Genomic DNA, 21,480 nt, shown 5'->3' on the forward strand with positions numbered 1-21,480 from the left:
GAAAATGTCAGCCGAAACACTTAACGAAAGTGTATTGAATACACCGTAGTTGGGTGTGAGGAAAGTAGTATCTTGTTCTCTCCATGTAATAAAATACGAAACTGTTTTCTGTATTTTTATGGCCATGTGTGAACTGTTTGAGGTCTGATTTTGCTATAGTACTCAAGTTTGGAATTTTAGAGAGTTTGTAAGGGGTTCTAGTTTAATTTGTGAGTCATGTGGGGATATACAAATGAGAGATATGCATCATTCACTCATAGTCGAAGAATAAACCATGCAGTGTTCCAAAAAAAAAAAAAAAAAAAAAAACCCTCATTACAATTGTCTTATACATAGAATACACAATTAGACAATAGTCATTTATACCATTGGACATATTTATAAGAACATTTTATACATGGCATGCCTCGAAATACTACACGTTACGTACGGATTGTAATATGCACTTCTTGAGAACAACTGTTTTTTTTTTTTTTTTTTTTTTAATTTATTTATGAAAACACTTCTTGAGAGCAAAACTACACATATAATTCTACATATTTATATATCAATCAATTAAAATCTAATACTGAATATACTAGCAGAAGTTAGAAGCCGAGAGAAAGTTAAGTCTTAAAATTATCTTCTATTATGCCACGTAGAATAATACCCAATTAAACAAGTCCACTATCTTATAGCACAAACCCAAACCTCACAACCAAGTGAAAAAGATAAACAAAATATTTGAGACCTTATGTGAGAAAACATAAGGTTTTACCATGTGACACATTCTTGATATTTTCTTTATTTAAACTTTCACTTTAACAAAATTTGCATTTATATCATAGTATTGTTATGATTCTAGTGTCTCATATGTATTAAGTCTAAGCTAACTATGTATTTATAATCTCTTGGGTACACTCCCCTTGCAAGCTCCTTTTCAAGAGTAAGTTTTACCCATGAGTTCTTAACAAGCATTAATTTATTGAATTAGCAAATGGATTAAAATGTATCAATTATTTATATCAGAGAAATTTAAAGGATTATTTTTATAAATTCTATATAAGAAACTATTATTATTATTATTATTATTCTTCAATGTTTAGTCGTTTTGATAAAAATTGATACAAAAATAATCAAAAATTAAAGTTTTGTGAATTCACTAAAATTCGTCATAACCATTAAGATATCCTAACTATTTTTAGTGACATTACACACAAACACACATATAACCAACATTGTAGTATTTGTTTTATATAATTAAAAAGATTACTAATATGATAAATACATTTTTTATTAATTATTTTAAGTGGTGCATTAATTGTTTAAGTATGCATAGTAAAATTTTGATATCATTTTTCTAAAATTTATATGAAAAACAATTCATTAGAAATATGGTATCATTACTCAAATTTAGTTAATTTTGAAACAGTGGAAACATAGTCCAACAAAAGAAAATTTTAATTTAATTTAATAATACACAATCAAAAATGTCAAAAAAAAAATTATTGAAGGATATTCGTATTTTTATTTATCAAAACGACATATACATTTTTTTTAGTAGGCATGAAACATGCCTATCTATATCAATCACAATATCATGCTATTTCAAATTTGTAGACAAATATGTATAGTATGATCAAATCATTACACCACTTTTATTGTCTTACTATTCTATCTATAAAATTAAATGCTAAAGATTACCAATTTTTTACTAATAAAATTATTGAAATATTGGAGGAAACTAACAAAATGTACCACATATTGTATAGAAACCCAGCTAATAATTTTCAAAGCAAGTGGTATGAAAGGATCTACGCAATTTAAATGGTCTAATTAAGTTTATGAAAGAAGGAGTCCTTGACCCGCAACAGATAGAGGAGGATTTATTCAATCACATAGTTTGGGCTCCTAGAATATGGCGCCCTTAGGGCTTTCTATTTGATTGTATCGAAAGGCCCAATGAATTGGGATTTCCCTATTGGGCTAGGTCATTTCGGGGCAAGTGGATCATTTATGATGAAGAGGATGAGCTTCAAGAGAATGATTCGAAGTTCTTGCAGAGTGGAACCGTGTAGTACCAGACAAGAGATAGATCTTCCAAAGAACAAGGCTTTTTTCTAATAAGCCAATTCATTTGGGACCCTGCGGATCCACTTTTTTTCCTATTCAAAGATCCGCCCTTTGTCTCTATGTTTTCACATCGAGAATTCTTTTTAGATGAAGAGATGCCAAAGGGGCTTCTTACTTACCAAACAGACCTTCCTACATATATATTTAAACACTGGTTTATCAAGAAAAGCACTTCGAATTGTTGATTTATCGTCAGAGATGGCTTAAAACCAATAGTTCATTATCTAATGGATTTTTCCATTCTAATACTCCATCCGAGAGTTATCAGTATTGAAGGAGTAAATGGGTTAAAGTGAAAAACATGAAGCCATTTAAATGGATGAGCCATGTGCATAGTTATGCCTTGTCCAACTTGCATATTAACCTTACCGTGGTCTCCCTCTCTACCAACCTTCCAATCAAAGCATTGAACCATTACTTCAATTGTAGTGTGTATCAAAGTGAGTGCTAACTTTGAACCTGGGCATTGTCCCCTTTCAACCCCAAAAGGAATATATTTTATACCATTTTCATTTTCTTTAGAAGAAATCATCAACCTCACTGCCCAAAAATCATTTGGGATGCCCGAAAATCACTTGGATAATCCAATGTTTTTCCATCTCTCATTATTGCATTGCTACCATAGTTTTTATCAATAGTTAGTTGTCGTTGCCGTCATTTATGGTTGTGACTCCAATCAAATTGTCTCCCATAAACAAATTCAAAATTGAAACAGCGCTTCACATCAAATCGTCTCCCCCACATCATACGAACCCAAAAACCAAACAACCACCATGGCTTCACGTCAAATCACCTCCTACATCATCCATGGACGTGACTCCGATCAAATCACATCACACAAACAAATCTCAAAAACCAAACAACCATTATTTCAAATTGACCCACAGTAGATAGATTTATTGTCAATGATATTAAATATGAGTGATAATTGTAGTGAAAAGTATTGCATTTTTATTTAACCAATATTTAGAATCGAGTTTACTACAAACGTATTTAATATACATTAAACTGATGCCAAATATTTTTGTACTGGATCTCAGAATAGCCATAATTAAAGTTCTCCTCTTGTTTTGTTATTCAGTAGATTATTTTGACCTAAGGAAGCCTTGAAATGTTTTATTTAATTGATAGTAATACAGTTTGTTTGCTGCGAATGTTGTTAATTTAGCAGTTGAAATTAATTATTTTGATAATGAAAAAGAGTCTATAACTATGTTTTCTTATATATTTTATGGATTTTTTTTATATGGAATTAAATGAATAATGTATATATAACTTTATGGGTTTTTGAAAAAGAAAGAAATGGAAGAATTAGTATTCGTGTTCTTTAGATAAATAATTCTTGAACGTGAACACTCAGATCAGGATAAGGAAATCTAAGATAATGGTGCAATAATTGGTCTAACATAATCATAATGGATGGCCGAGAAAGAAAAAAGAAAAAGGAAAAAGAGGCTAATAAAGACTACATGTAGAATTTAAGTGGGTTGTCTATTGGAAAAGTTTGGAAGAAGATAATAAAGACAAGACAAGTGAACACTCAGAGTGATCACATTGAATGTCAGTTCTTGTCTCATAATTAACAATTAGATGGGGTGATGTTTTGGATGTAAACTAAAAGTTGTTACGGTGTGTTAACGTGTGTAACATGCACGAGAGGGAGGGAAAAAATAATAATAATTAACAAAGAAGAAGAAGAGTTCATATCAATTATCAGATGGATTATCATTGAGACAAAAATCACTATTATTTATGAATTCATGTACCCTCTGTCATCTTTGTACATAACAACTTCTTAGAAATGCAATTTAAGTTTTAATATTCTACCATGTTTTGTAATCATTAAACCCCAAAACCAAGTTAGACAAATGTGAATTTTTAGATTAGCCATAGATATTGAGAAATCTAACAAAATAATAGCGCTATGTTTATTTCATTGAAAAACTTTCTATAAAAATAATTTTTCACATTTTCTAATATTTTGTAGCATAAAAAAAGTTGGTGAACAAAAAATTATTTTTAGTCAATGAAAAACTCAAATAAATATAAGACTTATTTTTTAAACGTTGTTTCACAAAAAAAATAAATAATAATTGGAAAACAATCTCTCTCTTACACGGCGCATAACTATTTGGTATTTATCAAACTATTTGTACTAGATTCTTTTACAAGTTAAGCTATTTGACCTATGTGGCATTTTGAATTATTTAAAATGGAGCTAATGGGTATTTTAAATTATGAGAAGTATGGTTGATTTATATATATATATATATATATATATAAATACACGTGTGTGTGTGCACACGCACGCTCATTATTGTTCATATAAATATAAACAAGATAAGTGGTAAAAATTATGAAAATTGGACAAATAAATTTGATTGTATTTGCTATCAAAATTTTAGTTTGAAAACCAAATTCTTTCTTGATTTTTTCATTTATATTGACTACATTAGTTGGATTCACACAATTGACAATACACATGTTATACATGTTTTAAATTTTACAAGAAATTTTATAAAAAATTTGTGTATATCAAACACCAGAAAACATTCTATTTCAAGGTCATTACCAAGTATCAAAAAATGAGATAGATTTCTAGAAAATACTCCTGTTAATGCTGAAAAAAACAAAGCGTAAGAGTGAATGGTGATTGATAGATCATGAATTAAACAATAAATTTGAACATCAAAATAATTTTTTTAAAAGAAAGATTACAATCATAAATAAAAGTAAAAACTAGAAAATAACTAGAATTTAATGAACTAGGGTGTGTAAAAAACCTTTTTTTTTTAACAATTCATTAGATTGTCTTATTTCAAAGAAACACAATTAGAAATAGCTATTTCATACTATTGCACATATTTTATGAATTCATTTTATTAAATGTGGCGTTCATTAAAACACCACACACTACATATGGATGGTAATCCAATATTGAGAACAAAAATGCATATATAATTATGCAACTTTATTCAATAACTTTTACATGAAATCTTTCTCTCCTATTTTTTGTAACGAATTATGATTGGTGAAGTATAAAGTGAAACAAAAATAAAGAGACAAAGATTCTTATTAGGAAGAAAGGGCATGCAGAATTTAAGTGGCCTAAGTTTAGGAAATCAAATGGAAGAAGTAAATGGATTGAAGTGAACAATGGGAAGGCATATAAGTGGTTGGACCATGGGTTTAGTGATGCCTGGTCCAACTTGCTTAACATTATCTCCCTCTCTACCAACCTTCCAATCAAAACATTGAACCATTGCTGCAACTACAATTTGTATCATACTGAATGCTAACTTTTCACCTGGGCATCCTCGCCTTCCAGCCCCAAGAGGTATATGTTCCATACCATCTTTTCCTTTAGAGGAAACCAAGAACCTCTCTGGCCGAAAATCATTTGGATAGTCCCATATTTTTTCATCTCTCATTATTGCATACAGATTGACTGCGACCATAGTTTTCTTAGGTACATCAAGTCTTTGATTTAACAAGCTTCTCGGTATTCTCTTACTACCACAGGCAATGCTGGGTGCAACCTTAATGCCTTCTTAATAACTGCTTGCAAGTAGGGGAGACTTGGGACATCTGATTCGTCCACAAGTCTAGTATTACCAACTACATATTTAATCTCTTCTCTGACCTTATTGAAAACAGCGGGATTGTTGATGAGTTCAGCTAACGTCCATAGTGTTACCTCTGCTGATGTACCTACACCCGCAAGGAATAGATCCTGGGGAAAAGGGAAATTTTTAAATAGATGAAACACACATAGACAGAAAATAAACTTGTTGTAAATTATCTTTGATATATTTGATGAAAGTGGTGAGAATATTGTAGTCTAATTATTTTAACTAATATTTAGTGATGGGTTTACTGCTTGTAATTACTATATATCAAATCATTGCCAAATATTTTTGTTCTGGATGTTATTGTCAGTATAATCAAAACTGAAGTTCTCCTCTTGTACATTTCTTTTCATATAGATTAGTTCCTTTTATACATCAATAATTGGGAGCTAAGGGATTTAAATCCTGGAGATATATCTTTATTGGAAACACTAACCACTTAAACCACTAAGCTCTTTGCTTCAGAGAGATTAGTTTGACCCTATATAAACCTTGAAATGGTTTTTTAGTAGTATTACAAATTTGTTTGCTATCAATGTGATGTAGCAGTCGAAATTGGTTTATAAAGAAATGGTCTATAATCTTATAGGTCTTTGAAATAAATGGAAGTATTATTATTCATGTTCTTTAGATAAAAAATTCATGAATGTGAATAATAATTTGGGTGGTGTTTATTACACATACCATATTATACACACTCTTACACAAACTCAAATATGCAGTTTGATTATATGTGTGAGAATGTGTATAATAAGATGTGTAAACTAGTTTTTACCTAGATAGTTTTTCCCAAAATAAAAATACAAACACATGCAAGATAAGGTAGGAAAAGAGGAAAACACATCAAGAGAGAGAGACTTACTAGCAAGAAAGCCTTGAGATGTATTCTGTTAATTTTAAACTCAGACTTGTCATCTCGATAGGCCTTCAATAGCAGATCCATCAAGTCCTCATTCTCTCTCTCGTTACTAATCTCTTCATGTTGTTTCAAAAACCTTTCTAAAATCTCATCATACTTCAAGGTGACATCTATAGCCCGCTGTCCATACAACCAAAAGGCCAACTTGCTCAGTGGCCCAAACATATCCCCAAGACATGCCTTTGCTCCAACTTCATTGGACTCCTTCACCAGCTTCCTAATCCTTTCAGCTTCATGAGGCTCATCTAAACTCCTCATGCTCATTGCCAATCTGAATGTAGAATTGTTTGTAAGCTTCATTATCTCAACACTCATGTCTAGGGTCTGGTTTTTCTTAGCACTTTCCAATACCTTAAGCAAAAAACGGACAGGTTCTTCGTGTCTGGCAACACGTGACTTTTCAACCTGCTTGGCAGATAGAAGTTCTGTCATGCAGAGTTTTTTGATGAACCGCCATTGATCACCATACGGAGCAACGAAAAATCCACTGCTTCCATATGGTAGTTTATCGCTGAAAGGGAAGCTTGGACGTTCTGCAAAAGCTAAGTCATGAATTTTAAATATTTCATTGGCCATGGAGGCTGATGAAACAACCAGACACCTTGAAACGCCTAGCTTTAGATAGAGGAGAGGGCCATATTTGGTGGAGAGTTTGGTTAGTGTTGATGCAAACACAATAATAATGGAAATAACACAATGAGAAACTGAATAGTACTTCTGAATATTATTAATTTAATGAGAAAAATTACACAACACTATTTGGACTGAGGCGCGGCACTCGCTCTCTTTAAGGAGATTCAAGCCCTTGGTTGGCTAATCTTTGTAACCGGTGCAGACCTTCTCTGACTTGTCTCCCCCAGGATACAACAGCCCAATAAATGTTGTATGGCTAGAACAACTTCTGCACAAAGTGTTCAAGCCCAAAGCTCCACCAGAAGAACACCTTTCTTTGGCCCGAAATTTCTCAAGTGTTTAGAAATATTATAGAATTCACTCTCTCACACAATACACTTTGCTTTTAACTATTTTCTTCATTCACTCTTGATATGAAATTAGTCTATAGCATAGCCGTATATATAGTCTTCCAACCCTTCACATAACCTACATGTCATTTATTAATTTAGAAAACTTCTCTTAATTTTATTAATCTAACTTACATACAAGTAACTCTTTCTTTAACAACTCTTTCTTTAACAACTTTTATTATAACTCATCTCTTTATTCATCATCAGTTATTTTGAGTTTTAACATATTTAATTTAAAATGCACTAACATTCCCCCACTCATTTTAATATTAAATTTGGAAAATGAGAGATTACCGGGCAAAGAGGGATTATTATGCATCATGAAGGTGTGCTCTGCATTGAACCTTCACTTAGTGAAACAACAATCTCTACTCCAGAGTTAGTAGTGGTCTCCGACTTGAACTATGACTGCTTAAGGGAAATAAAGTATTGATGCTCACACATAATGATCCAGGTGTTGACATGAGCTTTTATAGCTAGCACTTTACGGCCGTGTGCTGATCCCAGTTTCATGAGTGTATTTGAGATTAAGTCCAAATCTCATAGAGAGCGGCCCCACCCCCACACTCATATAGGTGAAATTTTGTCAAGGGTGCTCCTGTAATTCTGACACCCCACTCATACGAGCTACAAATTTCATTAAGAGTTTTTTACTCAACCTCTCCACATTACAGGATAAATGCACTTACATCATAGGGATGAACAATTAAAAATTATTTATAAAATAAATAATTAAAAAAAATGAATAGTGCATTTCTTACGACCATCGTATGATTCGTTTTTCCCATTGAACCCAATTCTCAGGATCTCTGGTCCTTGGGTTGGGTATCCTCATACATGGCTCATGATTCTATGGACTTTAGTCCCATCCCCCTCGATGTATTCCAGACTCTATCTTTTGCCAAGGCCTTGGTAAATGGATCTGCAAGATTATCATTAGATTTAATATAATCCACAGTTATGATGCCACTACTCAAATAAGATCGCACGGTACTGTGCTTTCTTCTTATAGGTCTGGATTTACCATTGTAGTAACGGTTTTTAACTCTACCAATTGTGGCAGTGCTATCACAATGAATTAATATAGGTAGAATTGGCTTTTCCCAAAGTGGAATTTCATATAACAAATCTCTAAGCCAATTTGCCTCTTCACTAGCTGAAGCTAATGCTATTAATTCAGCTTCCATTGTTGAATTAGCAATTATTGTTTGTTTTTTAGATTTCCAACAAATAGCACCACTACCTAAGGTAAAAATATAACCAGTGGTAGAGAGAGAATCACCTGACAAAGTATTCCAATCGGCATCACTAAAAGCTTCAATCACAGCAGGGTACTTTTTATAAAATATGCCATAGTTTTTGGTACCAATTAAATATCTCATGACTCGCTCAATAGCTAGCCAATGATCTTTACTAGGCTTGCTAGTAAATCTACTAAGCACTCCTACTGCATATGCAATGTCAGGTCTAGTACAATCAGTAGCATAACGCAAACTACCAATGATACTAGCATAATCCTTTTGATTAAAAATCTCATCATCATTATTCACAGGAAATAAATGAATACTAGAATCAAAAGGAGTAGCTACACTTTTGTGATCATGAAAATTATATTTTCTCAATATTTTCTCAACATAATGTGATTGATCAAGATATATTCCATCACATGTTTTTGTAATTTTCATACCCAAAATAAAATTAGCCTCACCAAGATCTTTCATATCAAAATGGCTTTTAAGCATATTTTTTGTCTCATTTATAACATGCATATTTGAGCCAAAAATCAACATATCATCCACATAGAGGCTAATAATAACATGTAGATTATTCCATGATTTAGAATAAATACATTTATCACATTCATTTGATTTATAACCATTCTCAATCATGCAGGAATCAAACTTTTCATGCCACTGCTTAGGTGCTTGTTTTAAGCTATATAGGGATTTAGTTAGCTTACATACCTTGCTTTCTTGTCCAGGCTCTACAAAGCCTTCAGGTTGGTCCATATAAATCTCTTCCTCTAGGTTCCCATTTAGAAAAGCAGTTTTTACATCCATTTGATGAATTTTCAAATCAAAAATTGCAGCAACAGCAATTAACAATCTAATAGATGTAATTCTTGTTACCGAAGAAAATGTATCAAAGAAATCAATATCAGCTTTTTGTTTAAAGCCTTTTGCAACAAGTCTAGCTTTAAACTTATCTATTGATCCATCCGGTTTCAACTTTTTTCTAAGGACCCATTTACAACCTATGGTTTTACAACCCGGTGGAAGATCTACTAATTTCCAAGTTCTATTAGAAATTAGAGATTCCATCTCATCATTTATAGCTTCTTTCCAAAATATAGCATCAGGTGATGTTAAAGCCTCTTTTAAATTTTGGGGATTTTCCTCAATGTTAAAAACATAATAATCAGGACCAAAATCCTTTTCAACTCTAGCTCCTTTACTTCTTCTAGGTTCCATTTCAAAATTTTCTTGATTTTGTAAATATGATGTAGAAGAACTAGGTTGTGACAAAATATTTTCTTTTACTTCTTCTAGGTTCCATTTCAAAATTTTCTTGATTTTGTAAATATGATGTAGAAGAACTAGGTTGTGACAAAATATTTTCTTTACCCCCACTATTTTTCAATTTAAAAGGAAATTTTTCTTCATGAAAAATTGCATCACCAGATTCAAAAATTATTTTGTTTTCAAGATCAAAAAATCTATAGGCTGCACTATTAATCGCATAACCAAGAAAAACACAGGTAGTAGCTCTTATACCTAATTTAGGTATTTTAGGGTTAGTAAGCCTTACATAAGCAAGACAACCCCATACTCTCAAATATCCCAAATTTGGCTTATGTCCTTTCCACATCTCAAAAGGTGTGGTATGTGACTTTTTATGTGGCACCCTATTCAAAACATGACATGCAGTTAAAATAGCTTCACCCCAAAAATGTAAAGGTGCACCAGATTCAATTAACATGGCATTTGTTAACTCAATTAAAGTTCTATTTTTTCTTTCAGCCACACCATTAGAAGCAGGTGAATATGGTGCAGTAGTTTCATGGATAATTCCCAAAGACTGAACAAATGAGTTGAATGCACTTGATTCATACTCACGGCCTCTATCACTTCTTATTCTTTTTATTTTTCTACCGAATTGATTTTCAACTTCTTTTAAAAAATCTTGAAATTTTTCAAAAGCATCACTTTTATTTTTCAACAAATAAATAGTTGTATATTTTGAGAAATCATCAATAAAAGTGATAATATATCTATTTCCTCCACGAGTTAAAATTCTCTCAAATTCACATAAATCGGAATGAATTAACTCAAGCAATTCGGTATTTCTTACAACATTTTTATGAGGCCTTTTTGTAATCTTAGCTTGACTACAAGTTTCACATTTTTCAAAATCTTTTGACAGTCTTGGAATTAATCCTAAACTACTCATGATTCCCACATATCTACTATTTATATGACATAAACGAGCATGCCAAAAATTAATAGAAGATAGCATATAAATTGAACTAGTGGATGCTTTATTATTCTCAACATTCAATTTAAACATTCCATCACAAGCATAACCCTTGCCCACAAATAATCACTTTTTAGTGATTACATAATTATCAGATTCTATAATTTACTTGAAGCCAGCCTTGTTAAGTAAAAAACTTGACATCAAATTCTTCCTCATGGACGGAGTGTAAAGAACATCTTTCAATGTTAGCACACGTCCAGAAGTGAATTTCAATTCAACCTCACCACTCCCAAGAACCTTGGTTTTGCTAGAATCACCAAGCATAATAGTTTTTTCTTCTTCAAAAGGAGTGTACAATTTGAACCAATTCTTGTCATAGCAGACGTGCCTATTAGCACCAGAATCTGCCCACCACCCTTCAACATATTGCACCATATTGATGTCTGTAATCATAGCCACTAAAGGCTCTTCGGTTACATTAACCTGCGGGACAGATTCACGTTTCCGAAATTTGCAAAATCGAGCAATATGCCCACTCTTGCCACAGACAAAACAAGATCTATTAAATTGATCTTGTGAAGGGGGTCCTTGGTTCTTATTGTAATTTTTATTTGGGTTTCCCCTTCCTTAAGGTCTATTATTATTTTTAAAGGCTCTTTTTTTAGGCTTCAATTGAACATTTCTAGGAAAATGATTTTTGGGCATATTATTATTGGCTGAAATAAGGTTTACCTTTGTGATGGAATTACCATTGCTCTCTTGTGTCATGAGTGCATCTTGTCCTCTAACCTCCTTCTCTACACGGATGCGTGTGATCAAAGTCTCCAAGGATGTCTCCTTTTGTTTGTGCCGCAAAGTTTTTTGGAACTCTCTCCAAGATTGTGGTAGTTTATCAATTATGCCAGCTACCACCAAATTGTCTCCAATCTTTATGCCTTCGGATCTCAATTCTGCCACGATCATTTGGAAGTCTTGTGTTTGATCCACCACCGATTTTCCATCAACCATTTGGTAACGGAAAAATCTACTAGCAGCATACTTCTTTGCACCAGCCTCCTCGGTATCGTACTTGCTTTGTAAAGCTTTCCAAATTTTCTTAGCAGAATTGTAAGTTGTATCATAATAATCATAGAAATGATCGGCAAGACAATTCAATAGATAAGAGCGACAATTATATTCATCTTTTGTAGACTTATCTATTTTTTCTTGATGGAGAATATATTCTTCCTCACTCATCTCATCAGTAGAAACTTTTGATGGATTCTTGTCAGTGAGGATGTAGGCGACTTTGAGAAGACTCAAGTAGAATAGGACCTTTCCTTTCCATCTCTTGAAGTGGGCTCCCTTAAAGCGAAAGGGCTTGTTAAGATCTCCAACAGGCTCATTTGGTTTCTCTTGTGTAGGCTCTATGTTCTGAATCTCCTTAAAATTGTTGGTGCAAACACAATAATAATGGAAATAACACAATGAGAAACTGAATAGTACTTCTGAATATTATTAATTTAATAAGAAAAATTACACAATACTATTTGGACTGAGGCGCGGCACTCGCTCTCTTTAAGGAGATTCAAGCCCTTGGTTGGCTAATCTTTGTAACCGGTGCAGACCTTCTCTGACTTGTCTCCCCCAAGATACAACAGCCCAACAAATGTTGTATGGCTAGAACAACTTCTGCACAAAGTGTTCAAGCCCAAAGCTCCACCAGAAGAACACCTTTCTTTGGCCCGAAATTTCTCAAGTGTTTAGAAATATTATAGAATTCACTCCCTCACACAATACACTTTGCTTTTAACTATTTTCTTCATTCACTCTTGATATGAGATTAGTCCATACCATAGCCGTATATATAGTCTTCCAACCCTTCACATAACCTACATGTTATTTATTAGTTTAGAAAACTTCTCTTAATTTATTTAATCTAACTTACATACAAGTAACTCTTTCTTTAACAACTCTTTCTTTAACAATTTTTATTATAACTTATCTCTTTATTCATCTTCAGTTATTTTGAGTTTTAATATTTCTTTAACAACTTTAATTTAAAATGTACTAACAGTTAGTGATTTGTATAAGGATGGACCAAGATAGTGGAGATGACCAATGATTGGGAGGGCTGGTGGGCTTGGAGGGAGGTGCAGAGAGGTCTTTGTCTTGGAGGGTTTCTTGAATAAGGGCTTGAGTAGGAAGATTGAAATGAAGGAAAGGATGAAGCACAGAAAGTAGTATTGGGTATCAGTCATGGTGGCCATAACCGTGAGTACTACAATTTGCACTTTTCAAAGGCTTTTCTGAATCTAACTGAAACTTAGAAGCCACTATATATAAGCTAGCGATGCATATGGACCACTGTGAAATAGAGCCGGTGTAACAATAATTTCTCATAGTTCTCTTCATACTTAATTTTTTTTTTCTTTTTTTTCTTATTTTAATCTAAAATAGAACTCTACTTTAGAATAATTTATGTGTATATATGTGTAAAACTCTCTCCTAGAGATATGAGTAAAAAAACTTTGAACATATTTTTGCAACTTATTACATGGCAAAGTATAACTCTCTCCATCTTAATTTGTTGATCTTCTATTTTATTTTAAGATGTCCCAAAATGAAGTTCTTTTTTTAAAATTAATAAATAAAATTTATATCTTATCATTTACTTTATTTAAAAGCCAATGTCATTCTTTTTTTTTTTTTCTAAAAAAAAAAAAAGTTTAAATTAAAGGGAGTAGTTCTGGAAACTTATACTTTTTTTATATTGCAAACAAGATAATAAATGATGTTTCCTTAAAAAATACTCCATCCGTCCCACTTTTCATGTTCTATTTGAAAAGTCAAATTTTTTAAGGGAACATCATTTAATGTTTTTTCTACCTTTTAAAAATGTATAAGTTTTCAAAATTATCCTTAAAAAAATTTATCAAAAAATTGAATTAATAAATTAATAGGAGTATAATAGGAACATTAGTAAATTAATGACTTTTATTTTAAGAAACAGGACAATATTTTGGGGGCATATCAAAATAGAAGAGATGACAAAAAAAGTGGGATGGAGGGAGTAAAATTTTTAAAATAAAACAAACAAATTGGGACGAAAAGTACACATGCATTGTCTGTTGCCACATGAAATATTTAAGTAAGATAACTCTGAACATATTCTTTTTGGCATTTGGAAATAATTTCCAAATTTTCTATTTATGACTTCTTCAATGGTCCATGGCTCATAATCTTCTTTGGACTCTTAACTTTATATTCAGTTAAACTATTAATATAAAATAAGACAACGACTAAAGTAGCCTAATTATTATCTCATCACAATCAAAAAGCAAAACAAATTGACACATTGCTTTTTCACTAAGCTTAGGTGACTAAGACGGAATAGTTCATTGTTTCTTTTACACTTCACTTTTGCGAGAAATTTATATATATATATATACACACACACACACACTAATAAATGGAGCTGAGAGAAACTTAGATTAAAATTTCAAATTAGAGTTCTAATTTTGCGCCATGTGTCCTAAATTATTTATTCTTAAAGAGTTTTATTTCTTAATTTTAAAATTAAATGTGAGACCATATCATAAATATTCATTCAAGTGAGTTATTAAGTACAAAAATTAAAGAGTTTAGAATAAATAAATTGTAAAAAAAAAAAAAAAAGTGTTTCACACAATAATTTTTTACAAAAAATATGAACAATTTACATTTTATACCTAATAATATCTTTACAAAATTTTTTAAAGAATTAACAAAATATAAAAATGACTATTAATAGTATTTAAATTATATATATATATATAAATTATATTATGCATCATATTGTATATTTTTAAGTGTATTCATGCATATGCATGGGATTACAAGTTAGATGTGACTAATAGTGGAATCCCACTATTGGTCAAAACTCTAGATTATGTGTAATATTTGATTATTTGTGTGACGAGAAAGTACCACATTACTATAATCTTAAAGTATTAAATAATTACTCAAAATAGAATATTATTAAATACTTTTATATAAAATAGGATGACACAATATTTTTCCTTCTCGTGAACCATAAAGTTGTGAAATATACCATAGGATGGCACATTCCAACTAGTCAAGAGGAACAACGCCATTTGAATAGGATGGATCCATCGATATATCTCAACATCACCATTTCCTTTTCTTCACTCCTCTTTCTTTTTCCTCCCAACGGACCGATATGCATTTTCATCATGCTCATGCATAGGAAAGTAATATTATGTATATATTCTAGACTTTCTAGTAGATCAATGATTTTAGTCTCTAACCATGTCAATTTTTTCTTTGGTTTTTTTCCAAACAAATACACATTTTTTTTCTCCTCATTAGCTGGAAATTTAATGAGCCAGCCAATAGCCAAAGGAAAATTGTAGCTACGTGTAAAACTAGGGCAAATTTAGTACATTAATTAAGGAACCTTATTTACATTTTTTACTCTAATATGACAATAATAACAACCTGTTGGGTGCACATGCACCATAGTCCAGCCCATGAAGAATAAAAGCCTAAGTGATAGGCTTGAATAGCAAGGAATCCTAATTCCTTGCAAAGTACTGTACTTGGTGTACCAAGATTCCTATTCCTAATTGATGAGTGTGAGGGCATGCTTTTGGATCCGTTTGGATACAACTTATTTTTACTGAAATAAAAAACTGAAAACTGAAAACTGAAAACACTGTAGCAAAATAATTTTTAAATGTGTAAATAGTACCGTGAGATCCATTTTTAATATTTTTAAATGCATGAACAGTGCTGTTACAGTGCGTGAACAGTAATAATTATTTCTTACACAGTAAATCCATGTGATTTTACTGTTCATGCGCTGAAAAAAAAAAAAAAAAAAAAAGAAGGAAACGTGAAATAAAAAACGTAGACGCACAATAAGTCCTATCCAAACACATACTTTATATATAAAAGGCACGCGTGTGGTGTGCTAAAAAGTGGAACACAAAAACAAGAAGAAAAAGGAGGTGCCGCACAATGAAAAGAAAAAGGTGGATGCCTTTTATAGAGATAATTAGTGTGTGTGTGAGAGCAAAGAAAAATGAGAGAGATTTTTCTTTAACCGTGAGACATACACAAAAATTATTGTAATTGATTTGATAATAGAGAAATTATTCGGAGTTTGTTTCGTAGTTTTTTCCTTCAAAGAGAAAGGATTTTTCACGTAAATATTTGTGTTCTTATGTGTAACTGCTATTTTGGATTGTTAATATTTGTGATAATATTATTTAGATCCAAAACTACCATGTGACTGTTATTTATTTAATTATAGAATACAGTTTGGTAATGCACTATATCTGTCTAACTTTGAACACGCATCTCGTACATCAATTATATAATAGGATATTTATTCTTATCAAACCTAGAGATTCATTAGTCTCCATTGTTTCATTGTTTGACTTTGTTTGTATGGAAATTTGGAAAATTCTCATCATGCAGTTCGATTGTTTGCACGTGTTTATTAAAATAATATCATATAATAAAAAAGAATCTCCATTTTCACGTGGTTGGTTGCCAACAATCCACGGTACATTTCTAGGGGGGAAATTGGGAGCCCAAATGGGGACTTTGTCCTTTTACTTTAACACTACGTTTGGTTGTAGCTAGGGGGAGGGAAGAGAAAGAAAAAGTGGAAGGGAAATGAAAAAGAGAAGAAAATATTTTCTTTTGACGTGTTTGGATATAAGAAAGAAAGGATAGAAGAAAATACGAAAACTCTATCTCTCATTTATTTGGTTTGCATAGGGAAACAAAAGGAAAAATGAATGCTTTTACCTTTATGCCCTCATTATTGATGGAAAACTCATAGTGCCCGTTTGGGTAGAGCTGAAACTTGCGTTTCAGCTCTACGTTTTCCTACCTTTTTTTTTTTTTTTTTTTTTTTTTTTTTTTCCTCTGCACGTGAACAGTAAAAGCACTGTGCAGGGGACAAAAATTACTATTCACGCACTGTTTACGCACTGTTCACATACTATTCATGGGTCCCACGACACTTTTTACACATTTAAAAATTATTTTGCTACAGTGTTTTCAGTTTTCAGTTTCAGCAACAATAAGCTCAATCCAAACGGACCCTTAATGTTTGTAATTGTATAATAAAAAATAAATTAAAAACTTGATGATTGCAAAATTTATATATAAAGAATCTAATAAAAATTAAATATATTATTGTTGATCTGGACAGTAGACTTCGGCACAAGTGCACAACCAATCCAATGTCCAACACAACTTGAGAAGAAAGTTTCATTAAAGCAAAATTTGAAGCCATTAGAGAAAATAATACATTTTTCTAAGATATATATTAGAACACTTGCAATTTCTTAAGAGTGTTAAGGGTATATTAGTCATTTAATAGTGCAAAGTGGTGGATCTCAAAAAATTATTTCTTTCCCTACAAAAACAGTAGGGTTCATGAAAAAAGCATCACTCCACCTCATCAACTTTTCTTTTCCCTTGGACAACAAAATAGTAGAAATGATCTACCTTCCATTTCCCTTCTTTTCTCTTCCCATCCCCCCTTTCCAAACATATTGTAAGTCTCGCCTCAGTCACATTCCCTCAAATGGAAAAGTTTGTTCCACACAATGTGCAATACCCTATAGTGTTATAAACGACACAAATTTAGAGAAAAAGGCATATATATTTTATTCAGTATCAAAAATAATACAACATGGTTGATGGCATTAGAAAGGATTAAATTTAGATATAATCTTATGGGTTTTAGTTAGATTAACTTATAAAATCTCTGATGATTGAATAAGAAATTAGGGGGTTTAATCTCCGCACACTAAAAACCGATTAGGGTGTACTATAGGTTAAAACCCTTTTTTTAATATCTCATCAACATGAAACTCTGGTTAGAAACAAACTTCATAAGTTGAAACTCTATTAAAATAAAAAATAAAAATCTTATTCTCATGTTTATTTTATTTTACAACACGAATTTCTAATTAAAAGCAGATATCATATGTTGAAATTCTACAAAAATAAATAAATAAATCTTATTCTCGTATTTCTTTTATTTTATACCACGTCATCAAAATGAAATTCTAGTCAATTCTAAGGATCTATTTGAATATCGCTTATTTGCTAAAAACTGAAAACTTATTACTAAAAACACTGTAGCAAAATAATTTTTAAATGTGTGAATAGTACTGTGAGACTCAATTTTACCTAGAAATCTGCATTTTGCTGAGTTTGATGGTCCATAAATAGTGCTGTGGGACCCACCATTTTTCAGCAAAACGCACAAAATTTTCATCCCAACGCTTCGCAAACGCACACTAAGATGATAGTTGTCCTCATTTTCTCTTTCAAAATTAAAGTTTTTTTTTTTTTTTTTTTGGGTGTGCGTGTGATCCTGCAACCTACAGTAAGTTTTCTGTAAAAATTGATAATTTTATTATCTAACTTTTTTTTTTTTTGGGTTGAATCTAACTTTTATTTTTAAACACACTAATTCATGCTTAAAAATTTTACGCTTATTTTAATAGATTTAAAATATTATGGATTTCATTCTAAACATAGCGTATCTTGTAATATTGTTAAATATGGTTAGTGATAAATTAAGCAATGCCACTACACATGTTACTTTTTATTTTAAGCATATTAAGATTATACGTGTGCTTCTTTTCATGCTTTTATAGATTATTTTATTCTCATAATAAGTTACGTGTCAATAGATACCTTTTTTTTATAGATTATTTTATTCTCATAATAAGTTTACGTGTCAATAGATCTATATTTTTTTTTTTTTTTGGGAGAAACTGTAAATAGATAAAATTGAATATAGCATTACTTAGTCAAATTTGACATTATATAGATGCTTATTTATTTAATTATTATTTACATATTTAATATAAATCATGGATCCTTGATGAGATTCAATTTGATGCAATAGACATGGGTATATGTCCTTATTGTATCGTATTTAGTGCAAAAATGCACTGGATACAAGTCATATACAATGCAATAAATCTTGGAGAGATATCATTATATGTATGGCAACCAAGTAACCTTGCTTAAAAGCAACAATGTTCCTTTTTTCTATCATTTTCATGCAGAATTAAAAATTGAGAACCTTACAATAAAATATCTCCTAAACTTATGGCATAATTTATGTTGGGTATCCACGTATAAGTGAAGTCTTACATTGAATAATAATTATAAGACTAAATGGATAATATAACATAGTTAGGCCTAAACTCATAAGCTTAAGTTTTGGGTTAAATAGTGTCTCTATATATTATATCAACTATTCAATCAAAGTTGTAAGATTTTAATAGTTCACTTAAAGTTGCAACATTTTAATAGTGCACCTAAAATTACAAGATTTTAAAAGTGTAAGTCACTATTATTATGTATTTTATTAGTTAGATTACAAATTTAAATTATGTGAAAAAAGATGTATTAGAACATATATCCTGCTTCGAACGTGCTCCTGCAGTAACAATATCAAGAACTTAAATAAAACAAACCTAACCCCAAAATTTGTCCTTGCTGGAACGTAAAATAATTCCCTTTCCATGGAATTATTTATAAATAAAAGAGTTATATTTCATATTTTGTTTCCTTAAAAAAAAATATGATATAAGTGGCGACTTTTACAATTTTTGAAAGAAAAAAAAAATCATGATTTTTAAAACAAAATCCCAAAACATTTTATATTTAAATTTTAACACCATCGAAGGCTGCATGTGCATATCCAAAACTGGCAACTCCACTGGGAAACCAAATTCCAAAATTATTTTTCTTTATTTTTTTAATTAAAGTAAAACCCTCTTGAGGCTTCATGTGGTATTGTCCACAATGACACATTGTTATTGTATCATACAATACACCATATGTATCCTACTGAATACAAAAGGTACCATATCATTAGTATGTATCAATTACCATGTCATTAGTATGTATCAATTATACTTATGGATGATCAGGGGTATCAATTATACTTATGAATCGTACAATACATAAATGCTTATTCACCACTTGTTACACTCGGCAAAATTTGATAATTCGTTGGATTATTATGATGTTAGCCTTGTTGATGCCCTAATGAGTTGCCAATTTGGAAAGATGGAAGTGTTGTTGCATGCAAACATGCTTGCTTTGCAGTCAAACTGCCTGAGCATTGTTGCACTGGACAATACAATAGACCCCAGACGTGCAAACCAACAAACTATTCGAATGGGTTCAAGGCTGCTTGTCCTACTGCTATTACTTATGTCCTTGATACTCTGACAAGCCTTAATTTTACTTGCCAAGAAGCTAATTACTTGATTACGTTTTGTTAATTTTTATTCAAAAGAAAGAAATCTATATGCATGTGTAAGTGTTATTTCTAATAATGATGTAAACTTCGTAAACTTAATGGAATCTCTCTCTTTCTTTTTTATCATTCTAATACCATACATAATGAAAATGTGCCCCTTGCTGCCTTAGATATATACGAGAGTTCTAAGGGTGAAGCCACAATTGTGGAAAGAGAAGGGCCTGGTTTTTTCTTTGGTCCATTTGGTCCACTTTGATCTATTTCAGTCTACTTCGATCTATTGGTCCACTATGGTCTGTTTTGGTCCATGCAGTACTCCAACTCGGTCCGTTTTGGTCCATTATGATCCACTTCAGTCCATTTAGTCTTTTTCCATCTATTCAGTCTAATTCGGTCCACTTTAGTCTACTTCAGTCCACTTCATTTTATTTCAGTCTATTTAGTTCATTTCGGTCCAATAGGCCCACTTTGGTCTATTTCGGTCCATTTGGTCCACTTCAATCCATCCAATCTACTTTGGTCCATTTAGTCCATTTCTATTAACATGTGAAGCTCATATTACAATGTATAAGTTCAATATACTATGGAAGAAATTCATTTATAAATAAATATATTGTCCTCATCATTCTCTAACAAGAATGATCATATATATTTTCATACAAGCACTCAAAATAGTTAATATGACAAAATAATTAAGGCCACACAAAGCAAGCTCTTTATGTAAATGACTTTGTTGTGTGGTTGGAAGAAGCAACAAACATTTTATTAAACAAAAATAAAATTATATATATATATATATATTGACACAAAGATTTGTAATTGTCCCACTGTGGGCCTACAACTGGTCATTTATAAAGCCCAAATCACCCACACATTACAACACAATTTCTCAATCAAACACTACATAATAAAAATATACCCCGCACATTAGAGATGGCTATGAGTGCATCATGTGTAATAATATTAAATAAGAATTTCCTTTATATGATAATTAAATTAGAGTTGCTTCATAATAATAATAAT

General features: G+C 31.3%; 1 pseudogene; it reads right to left on the minus strand.

The window, feature by feature from the left end:
- Positions 1-2,332: 2,332 nt before the first annotated feature.
- Positions 2,333-13,411, minus strand: LOC115984443 (annotated as a pseudogene).
- Between the last annotated feature and the right edge of the window lie 8,069 nt (positions 13,412-21,480).

Source organism: Quercus lobata, chromosome 4 (assembly GCF_001633185.2).
Source record: "Quercus lobata isolate SW786 chromosome 4, ValleyOak3.0 Primary Assembly, whole genome shotgun sequence".
NCBI lineage: Eukaryota > Viridiplantae > Streptophyta > Magnoliopsida > Fagales > Fagaceae > Quercus > Quercus lobata.